Source organism: Pteropus alecto, unplaced genomic scaffold (assembly GCF_000325575.1).
Source record: "Pteropus alecto unplaced genomic scaffold, ASM32557v1 scaffold101, whole genome shotgun sequence".
NCBI classification, from domain to species: Eukaryota; Metazoa; Chordata; class Mammalia; order Chiroptera; family Pteropodidae; genus Pteropus; species Pteropus alecto.
Window position 1 is genome coordinate 1,662,595 of NW_006432945.1, and position 10,899 is coordinate 1,673,493.

Consider the following 10,899-nt stretch of genomic DNA (forward strand, 5'->3'; position numbering starts at 1 on the left):
GTGGTGGAAGGCAAAGCCAAAGCATAACTGGACTAACTTGCCTTGGCCTGCTGCCAGGCCTGGGAACACAGCTTCCTTTGTGGGACCCTGGGTGGGCTCCTGGCTCAGGACTACCGGGCTGAGAGCCACTGTAAATGGCAGTAAGAGGCAAGATGGACAGGCCGGCCTCAAAGGACATTCTTCCCCAGGTGAGGGTCAGAGAGCTGGAAGGTCACCTAGTTCATACCTTGGCCCTGGAGCTCCTGCACTGCCATTGTTTGGGGACAGTATTGCCTCAAAGTTTCCATGTAACAGGGACTCTTAACTAGCCATTCCAGCTGGTCAGCCTCTCCTAAGCAGGAAGTTCTCTACACTAAAAAGGTTAAGTCCCAGAAATTGATTTGAGAACTCTGAAGGAGAAAATACAGAATTTTGCAGATTAAGCTGGGTACTTCGAACCCTCAGTTTCTAATTTAGCCCAAGAAATTTAACTGGGCGGGAGAAATACTATAATTAGCAGACAGGCAATAAGTTGTTTAGATGCATAATGGAAATGCCAGTAAATGTTAGTGTCTTGACCCCTGTGAGCATTCCAGTGAAATCTGGCTTAACTCAATAAGCTGGAGGCAATGCAAGCAGCTTCCCTTTCTGAGCCCTGTCTCTGCAACAGAACACAGGCCGACCCCATCCAGTCCCCCAGAAAGGTCACTGTAGCCACCTCCAGGCTTCTTTCTCTCCGCTTCTCCAATTCCCTAAACTCAAGCCTTCCAGGAAGCTTTCAGTCTCTTGCAGCTGCTTAGCCTCTGCCCACCACCAGGAAGGAGGATGTGACAAAGAACTCTGCTCATTAATAGGTAACTCAGCAGAAGAGCAGGTGTTGCAATCCCAGATCTCCAGCAAAGGTGCTGCGGGGCAGGGGGCGGCGGGGTGCGGGTAGGCCTCACCTTTAAATCCCCCTCCAACTCCCCCAGGAGCTCAGGTAAATTAGCCTTTGGAGTCCCAGACATCACAGGCCGGGGCAGGTCCAGGAAGTGGTTTGGCTTCACAGGAGGGAAATGGTAATTGCTCTGTTTGGGCCACCCCATGCACTCCCGGCCTAATCCAGGGTATTGTTTCTGCAGAACCCAAGAGTAGCCCAGTCCTTAGGGACACTGAGCACTCCCCAGTGCAGATCGAGCCCCTCCCCACCCAAGGACTGCAGGGTCCCAGACTCAGGCTTTGAACTTCAGAACCCAATTCGTTCAGATACAAGTAGTCTAAAACACAGCCAAGGGCTGGGCTAGGACCCAGCCAGGGCTACAGGGGATGCAAGGGTAGCACTCCAACCCTGAAGCCTCTCCTCTGGGCACCCTTCCCTCTCTCCCTGCCTCCCCCTGCCCTGCTTCGGAGCTCTCAGCCCTCAGTGTCCCCCACCCCCACGCACACTCATTTGAACTCACCCTCAGGAAAGTGGCTGCCAAGTCAACCATGACTCCTGTTTCCCTCGCACCCACTTCAGCTTATCAAGCAATTCTGTTAGCTCCCCTTCCGAAGGCAGCCGGGACCACTTCCACCGCCCTGGCCTGAGCCTGTCTTCCCCAGACTTCTGCAGTAGCCTCCCAACAGGTCACAGCCTCCCCTGCTCAGAACCCTGCACCAGCTCCCCATTGCAGTCAAGGTCAAAACCAAAGCCCTTACAGAGGCCCTGAATGATACGACCCCTCCATGACTTCTCGACATGACCGCTGCCATCCCTCACTCCTTCCACTCCAGCCAGGTGGTGTCCTTGCTGTGCCTGGGGATAACCAGAGCGCTTCGGTCCGAGGTCACTGCCCTCGCTGTTCTCTCTGCCTGGACCACCCTGATGTCTGCAAGGCTCTCTCACCTCTGTTAAGTCTTTGTTCAAATGCTACCTTCTCAATGAGGCTGACTCTGACATTGCTCTTCGAAATGGCAACCAACCCCCCTGAACCATCCTTATCCCCCACCCCAGGACTCCCATACCCACCTACCCTGCATTATTGGTGGGTTGGGTTGGGTTTGGTTTTATTTGCAATACTTACCTCCTTCTAACTACATAACCTACCTATTATCACATTTCTTTTCTGTCTTTCCACACCAGATCGTAATGTCCAAGAAGGTAAATATTTTGGGCCATTTCGTTCACTACTGTGTTCCAAGTTCCTAGAAATAGTGCCTGGCTCATAGCAGGTCCTCAATATTTGGAATAATACTCAATATATAATATTCAGTGGAATAAACAGATTCACACTGAAGTATAAATAATTGCTACAATTAAATGAGTCTCCATGCCCTTGGAGGTGTAGTTACACTCTCAGAGGGCACAGTCTGAACTTTTGGTCACCAGAATGGACAGCTAATAGTGGTAATTTATGCATCAGTCAGCTGCAGGGAGGAGGGGTCTTTTTTGAGGCACCTACCCTCAGATTACAAAGATGTCACCATGCTGACGTGGGCAGGCTTCTTCTCTGCTTGCCAATCGGTTTTTCCTGGCAGTGTCTCTGAGAGGGCATGAGAGTAGCACCAGAAGCTACTGTCTCCATTATACATCTTCCAGACTTAAACCACCCAGTTCAGAGCCACCAAGGTCAGATCAATGACAGATCAAAGGGTAGGGAGCAAGAGAAGGCAAGAAGGAGAAAGAAAAGGAGAGAGAAGAGGCTAAGAAGGATGAGAGAGGCTGGTCCAGGCTGTGAACACAGATACTCAGGTGTTGGAGGAAAGGGCACCAGGTGACTAAGGCTTGGGCATCACCTGAATACAGTGAGTCATGGCTGAGTCCTTGTCTGTGGGACAGGGTGGGCTCAGGAGTGGCCTTAGGATGAGCCATGTGACTCAAGCTGGTGTGGCCCTCCACTGCAGCATAACTGTTCAGCTGCCCAGACAGTCAGTCACTCTTCTGTGTGCCTCCCCAAGAACCAGAGAGAAAGTACGTCTGTTCTGTTACTGAGCGGACAGGAACCCAGCCTCAGGCGGAGGCCAGCAATAAGCAGAACAGAAGCCTGGGCTGCTCGTCACAGGGTGACTCTCTTCCATACCCTTTTCTCTACCCACCCCCACTCGCACCTCCCCAACCTGAACGTCTGCCCAACGGACAGCTGTGCACACTGGCCTGGGCTGAGGTCTGGGAGAATCAGGCTGTTGGCCTAAGTTAACTAACTACATTTCACCGAGTGCTTGCGGTATGCCAGGCACTGTGCTAAGCCCTTCATATCATGAGCTCACTTAACAGCCACTACATCTCTGTGGGGGTAGACACTTAATTATCCTTCCTTTGCTGACAAAGAAAATGAGATGCATTTTCAATAACTTGGTCCCAGCTACTAAGCAGTCATTTGAGCCCAGACCAGTCTGCACCGGCACTCCTGTTCTTAATTGCTACTTACAGCCAAAGATCGCCCCAACTCCCTACCTCCGCCCTTGGCAATCCTTGACCAGAGTCCACTAGACTCTGAATTTCATGTTTCCCAAACCTAATCAAGACCCAGCATCTAAAATAATGACTCTTTGAGCCCTTGTTCCAACTCTTGGAGCACGGATGTCGACTGACGGCTCCCAGGGAGACGCTGATGCTGTAGAAACATCCAGAACAGACATCATAGGTGTTTTTTTGTTTGTGCTCCATATCGATGGTCTCTCTTGCATAGGAGTAGATAGAGAAGGTTCTGGCCTCCGGATCCCCCATCTCAGGGGCTCCAGTACGAACCAGCGGGGCTCCCCCTCGTACAGACAGGAAACTGCTCTGAGTGAGGACGTGAGCGCCCTAGAAGGAGTGGAAAGACAGAGAAGGTGACGGAACGAACATCACGGTGAGCTGACGAGATCACACAAAGGGCATGATGACAGGATGACACAACTTCCCCCTCGCCACAGGAAAGGGGATCCCCTTCATGAGGTCAGCCTCCTGGGTCACTAGAGGGGTAGAAGGCTGGGCTTATTTTGTTCTACCTCCCAGGGTACACCCTTAAATGTCCCACTCCTATCCTCCCTCAGGTACAGCCCGGTGCAGCTTGCAGCTTGGTAGAGTTGAATGCTGGCTCCTGGCTGGCTGGCTCCAAGAAGAGGAAGTGAAATATTTACATTTCTGCCACTGTCACTGCCCTCACAAATTCCCTGCCTTCCCCCGGCAGACAGGCCAGCTCATGACCACGCCCCTCCTCCACCTGGCCACGCCCCCTCTTCCACCTCTACCCTTCTAGCCTAGTCAGTGCCCTCTGGGAATTAGGTTCTAGGGACCTAAGTCCAACCTTTGTGACTTTTGGCCACAGATTTGCAATGTGGAACTGGCCATGTGGCTACGGCCAAGCCTCATCTGAGAGAAGAAAGACACATGAAAGGGGCAACATGCAGCCGCGCCGCAGGTCAGGGGTGTCTGGGGAAGGGAGGCGCAAAGGAATGGCTAAGAGGATTGGTGGGCATTTGCATCATGCAATCTGCTCCCCAGGGTAGCAGAGGGCTGCCCCATGGGGCTTTAAAATTCTAATTATGATCCCTGAAAGGGCCATTAGGGAGACAAACGACATTTCCTAACGTTCAGATCTGTGGTTAAGCGCTGAATATGGAGAATGAGCATCTGCGGTTTGAGAAGGAAAGGAACATGGGAGAAAGGGGTCTGCTCTTCATGTCTGGAATCAAAACCACCTAAAGGCTTCACCGCACCTCCCTGCGGTGCCCGTGGCTGCATGGGCTCCGTGTACGGACCCGAACATCCCTTAAATCCTAGACTGAGCTCCGGCTCTTCTACTCGGTAGAAGAATAAACTTGGGCAAGACCCTCTCTGGGCCTCAGTTTCATCAGTAAATAAAGATGTTGGATTTTACTGGTTCTCCACCCAGGCTGCCCCTCAGAATTACGTACAGAACTTATAAAATCATATCCTTATGCCAGGCCCCACCCAGGGATTTCACTGGCTTTCAGAGGGGTCAGTATTTTTCAAGCTCCCCTGAGGCCTCCTCCAGCTCTAGGATGCTCTGCTCTCGGGGGCTGGTGGTTTAGGACATCAGAGTGAGAGAGGTGACAGTGCGAGTCTGGCTCTGCACGCACTGGCCGTGACTCTGGACAACCAAAGCGACGTGCCTCCAGTCGGAATGGTACCAATCTACCTCACGGATCCTTGTGAAGAGCAAAGGAAACAATGCATGTATAACTCTCAGCAAAGTCCTTGGCGAGGTGTGTGCTCTGTGAAGGGTGTTTGTCCCCATGTGTGCGTCACATGCAGGTTCGGGGCTATGATCAGCAGTTTTTGCAGTCGTGCTTAACAAAAAGCAAAGGTCACTCCCGTGCAGATGTTTCGTAGTTCACTTACTGGGCGGCGAGTGGCGGGGCTGCTCCCCTCATTCTCCCCAGGGGCTCCAAGCCCCAGCCTGAGGATCTGTGTTTAGTGCATTCTGCTCCGTTCCATGGGGCTGCAAACTCCCCGGAAGCCATGACCTGGACCAGAAGGAAAGAGGGGACACTCAGGGGGGCAAACTGAGCTGAACTCCCCAAGCAGGGTGATGCTTCTGGCCTTTCCGAACAGGTAAGGACAGAAGGTGGGGGTGGGGGATGTTTACAAACAGAGGACAGAGGGCAGAGGAGCAAGCATAAGCATGACATTGTTTTATGGTCTTCAAGCCTTAGTAAAGCCAGAGTCCAACACCTGATAAGGAGAGGCTTCAAAGCCAGTGGGGACAGCAGGTTCATTACTTAGCTCGGGGCAGTTGCCCAGCAAGTCTGAGGCTGTAGAGAAAAGGCGCTTTCTTTCCCTGGGTCCTCTGCTTACACAGACCAAAGTCTGGTCAATATCCCATGAGACAAGGTGAGGAGTCCTTATCTAATCTGATTCCTTCCCCTGAAAACATCATTCAAAACTGACCACCTTCTGATCTAAAATACGATAAAGAGGTTTTAATAACCTGGGGAAATGTTTATGAGATATGGTTAACTAGGGGGGAGGGAAAATAAGAAAACAAATGTGCATGAAATCTACTCTAAAGAAAAAAATACTCAAAGGAAGACAGGGACAGAATATCATAACAACACGCCATTATTTATTGCCCATCTCTTTATATTTTTCTGAATGCTCTCGTCTTCCATAATGAGCATATTTTACTAGGATGATTAATAAAAATAAAGTAAAAAGTTCCAGGGGAGGAGAGTGATTTTTGTCCACCTACAAGTTATTAATCTTTCCTCTCTTTGCTCCTTCCCTTGCCCTGAACCCCTTCTACCATACCCACAGACCGCCGGAGAACTTGCTACAAGTTTCTAAATCATCGTAGATTTTGTAAGATATAGTTCCCCCTTCTTAAAAAGTACAGTATTGCTTCTTTGGGGCTGTTAGATTCCTTTCGTCAAGAAAGCACTTAGCACAGTTTCTCAATAAATGTACGTGCTAATAAATGCCTGAGGAAGGAAAGACCAGGAGGAAGGAAGGGCAGAAAATGTACAAGGAACCACCAGAACCTTATCTTCTTGCTTGTAGGTCTTAAGGCAAACCAAAAAGAAACAACAGTCGGTTTTCATTTACCTATATTTTGAGGGAAAAGAAGAAGTAAGGTATAAGCAACATTTTTATCCTCACCCAAATCTGCCTCTCCCATGCAACTGTCCTGGGATAATGCCACCTAATTCTGAACTTTCCCATTGCTCACTCAGAAATTTGTATACCCAGCAAACCGGTAGTGTTCAAGTTCAAATACGCATTTGTGTTCATGACTGTGAGGTGACCTCTCTATCTCATGTGTGCACTGTCTCCAACAAGAGACCACGCAACTTTCTCCTTGTAGCTAGAATTGTAAAATAAAACACAGGGATCCTAGTTAAATTTGAATCTCAAATAAACAAGGAATACCTTGTTAGTATAAGCAGTCCCCAAATATTGCATGGAGCGCATTTATATTACAATCGTGTTCCTTGTTTACCTGAGATCCTAATTTTACTGGGCTCCTTGTGTTTTTACTTGCTGAATCTGCCAGCCTTACTTGTATGCTGTTCACCCATTCCCATGACTTCCAGACTTTTCCTAACCTAGTCATCTTCCTCTAGAAATTCCCCCATCTGCCAATAATCTTCCTAAAATATGAATGCTCAGAGGTGAACACAGGTCTCCTGGTGTCCCGATGCCTGACATCCCAGTGGCATCCGCTGGGCATGGGTCCCTTTATCAAAAACCACTCCAGGTGAAGGACTGAGATCTGAACTAACAGTGCAGAGCTAGGCCTAATTCCCTCCACCATCTGGAGACCACACATACACTTCCCTGGGCATTGTAGGCTATATTTACTCTAAATACTACTCCAGAAAGAAATAGCTACTTATTGCCATGAAAGGACAGAAGGGGACAATATTTTTCCAGCTCTCGCTATGCACGAGGCATCATTCTAAACACTGTATCTACTGTATCTCATTTAAGCATCATAGCAGCCCTTTAAGATGCCTCTTTGAAGGAGATATTATTCCCCTTTTTTTATACTCTCAGCATTGTTAAGTAGCCTCTACAAGGTTACAGAGTGTTATGGACTGAATGTGCCCTCCAAATTCATTTGTTGAAGCCCTAACCCCAATGTGATGGTATTAGGAGGTGGGGACTTTGGATGATAATTAGGTTTAGATGATGTCATGGGGGTGGAGTCTCCATAATGAGATCAGTGCCCTTATAAGAAGAGGAAGAGACACCAGAGGGCACAGCAAGTGTGAAGCTGTCTGCAGGCCAGGAAGCAGGCTCTCGCCAGGAACCCAGCCCTCTGGCATCTGGATCTTAGATTTCCAGCCTCTAGAACTATCAGCAATCAATGTCTGTTGCTTAAGCCACCCAGTCTGTGGTATTTTGTTATAGGAGCCTGAAGTGATAAAGACACAGAACTATTGTTTTAGTCAAGTTAGGCTAGGCTAAGCTGCAGTATTAAATTAACCCCCAAATCTCAGTAGCGGAACAAAACAAATGTTTATTTGTTGCTCATATAAACAAAGATGCAAGACAGTGGTGAGGGGAGAGGTCCTCTGTTCTACCGTCACTCAGGGACTTCTGCCATCTTGTAGCTGCACCAACCTGAACACATGGCCTTAACGGTCACAGCAGCAAGGTTAGAGGCGCATGAAGGAACTCTCCCCAGTTATTCTATGCTTCAGCTCCAAAGTGACACAGTGACTCTGCTTATAACCTATTGGCCAGAGCTGCTCACAGAACTCCTAAATAATCTTCCTACACTCCCAGAAGAGGAAAATGACGTAGGACGTAGTGAACACACAGCACTGTCTGCCACAACTTGTATATGGTGAAACCAGAATGCAAAGGCAGATCTTTAAGCGTCCAAGGTCCATGTTCTTTCCACTATAACATTTAGCCTCCCAAGACTGAGAGAATTTGTTTCCCACCAATAGGAAATCTCATGGGAGGAAAATTTGTAGACTATGACCTCAAAAAAAAAAAAATACTGGTAGGAAAAATGGCTACGGTGAATGTTTCAGATTTGCAAAACCTAAAACATCACAAGATTGACAGCCTCAGAAACACAGACTTTGAGATCTCTGCAAGATCTCTGGGTAGAGGGTAAACGTTTATGAGACATGTATATCATTCCAGTCTCTAAGAGGAAAACCACTGGTGGTGGTGGGGGCAGATCTTCAAGGAGAAGATTCCGGTATGTCGTAGGGTGACCAATCATTCTAGTTTGCCAGGACTTCCTTCGTTTTAGCCCTGAAAGTTCCATGTCCCAGGACACCGTTCAGTCCCAAACAAATGCTTAGTCACCTAGTTGCACACTAATATTTTTTCTCCCTCAGGTGGCCCAGTAAACTCTGCATGAAAATGCGCAATGGCTTGAGAAAGCGAAGTTGGCTCTGAGTCCAGGAAAAACCTGGATGGAAATAGCACATGAGAACGAAACTCTCCTGCAGGACAGAGCTCGGGAAGTGCTGTGTGAATGCTGGCCCATCTTAGTAAAGCAGCCCTCTTCGTGGACTTGGGGGAAGAAAACAGTACGCTAACGCGACTTCTGATGTAGAGACCCTACTCCTACTGCTGCATCGAGCCAAATCACACCACAGACCCATATTGAGCGTACAGATACATTAATACCTGTGTCTTTTTCTAGTCAAATACTGTTGAAACAGGTGACTCCCACCTGAATTCGTGCTGTTCTTAAGGTGGGTGCACCCGCACACATGCACACACATGGGAGTACACATGCCTTTGCACTTTTACCTATTACGTTTTGTCCTCTTAGCTTTGCCCTGGTGCTCCATTTACTAAGTTGGATTCTGTATGCACTTTGACCTGTACACTCTCCATCATCTCCAGATGAAAGTCCAGAGTCCACAGCTGGGCACTAACGGTCCTGCTGGAAAAAAAAAAAAAAGCTGCATTGCTGCATTGCTGCATTGCTGGCCCTAACGGAGACGGTCTCCTTCGCTTAAGTGTTCTAAATCAGCCATGCCATTCCCTTGACCACACTTGGGCTTGAGTCATCTGACTCTGTCTGCACTACCCTTTCCACTTCTTGTGTCCTTGGCCAAGTCCTAAATCCTGGACTCATTTCAGATTCCTGGATCAGTGATGGCTTCTCTGCTATTCTCTGTAAATTCTTCCTAAACTCCAGCAGCAGACCTCGTCGATACAATTCAATAAGCAATCAGTTCTGTTCTGTTTGGCAAACCCCTTCGATTTCAAATTGACACACTTATGGCTATTCAACTTTTAGTTACTGTGTGATTTGTCCCCAAACCTAGGCTGCAAACTCTTTGAGGACAGGGACAACTCTCATCCAATCTTTTTATCTCCTAATGAAGTACGTAACCCAGTTTTTGTACATAATAAGTACTCAATAAATGGATATTGATTCACTAGTGTGGATCCTTCAAACAAAAAGTGTTTGAAGAATATGATGCCATGAATATTACCCCATAACTCCCTCTCAAGACAACAGAGAGAGAAAATCATCCAGACGAAGAAATGTCTTTTTTCTCCAAGAACTGGAACCTTAGAAAATTCACAATCAGCTGGCTTCCAAAACTGTGTGCCGCATTCCATTCACCATGGCTGGTATCTGGGGACAGAAAGGCTGGGAATCAAACTGGCAGCACTTTTGGTATTGAGAACTGCAATACTTCTGGGATCAAACCATGGATCCAGGTCCTCAAGGGATTCAAGACCCGGCTTTTAGAACCCTGAGAGGCAATGACAGAGGAGAGGAGGGCGCAGATGGAGAGAGGGTCTTAGGGAACAAGACTTCCTAAATATGTTTTAAGGATTCTTTGTCACTCCCGGGGAATCAGGGAACATATACGGTGAAAGGCCTGTCAGTCCCTGCCTGTCCCTGCGCTGCCGAAGATAATGAGTCCCACCGGCAGTGTCAGGCCCATCCCAACCCTTGACCAATGAGCACCGGCTAGTACACTAAGAAACCCCTCCCCACAACCAGACAAGGTCTAGGAATATTTGTTTCTTTAAGTCCATTGATTGGGGGTCAAGAGTGCCCTGTTATCCCTCCAGTTGTCCAGGGGCGCTGAGCTGGGGTCTGACACCTCCCAGCAAATCAGTCTGCATTTGGATCCCCTTCTGTCCTCAGCTTCTGCCTGGTCCTCATCCTCATAGCCTGGGGTTTCTTCAGGTTTTCCTCATCACATCTCAGCAGACCCTCTGACTTTTGACCCAGAAACACAGAAACCTCCAGAACCACTCATTCACAAAACAAATATTTATTGAGCACCCATCTGATGCCAGGAATCCAGCGACCCAGACAAAGTCACTGTTCAGGGAGAGCCGACTGTCTCACAGGACACAGACATTAAACATATATGACCAAATAATTTATTAATTATGCAACCAGAGTGACCTCTCCAGGGAGAGCCGACTGTCTCACAGGACACAGACGTTAAACACATATGTCCAAATAATTTAATTAATTATGCAACCAGAGTGACCTCAACTCATTTAGCCAC

At 48.3% G+C, this 10,899-nt stretch overlaps 1 protein-coding gene across 1 annotated transcript in view; it reads right to left on the reverse strand.

Annotated features, from left to right (window-relative positions):
• The window catches only part of LAMB3 (laminin subunit beta 3), a 48,618-nt gene that overhangs the window by 35,248 nt on the left and 2,471 nt on the right, over nucleotides 1–10,899 (reverse strand). Inside the window, exons 2-5 of the mRNA XM_025043985.1 lie at nucleotides 9,859–10,004; nucleotides 9,164–9,299; nucleotides 5,285–5,409; nucleotides 2,400–3,742 (exon numbers count right to left, since the gene is read on the reverse strand). The gene's annotated coding sequence lies outside the window, so the exon portion shown is untranslated. The remainder of the gene's footprint in view (nucleotides 1–2,399; nucleotides 3,743–5,284; nucleotides 5,410–9,163; nucleotides 9,300–9,858; nucleotides 10,005–10,899) is intronic.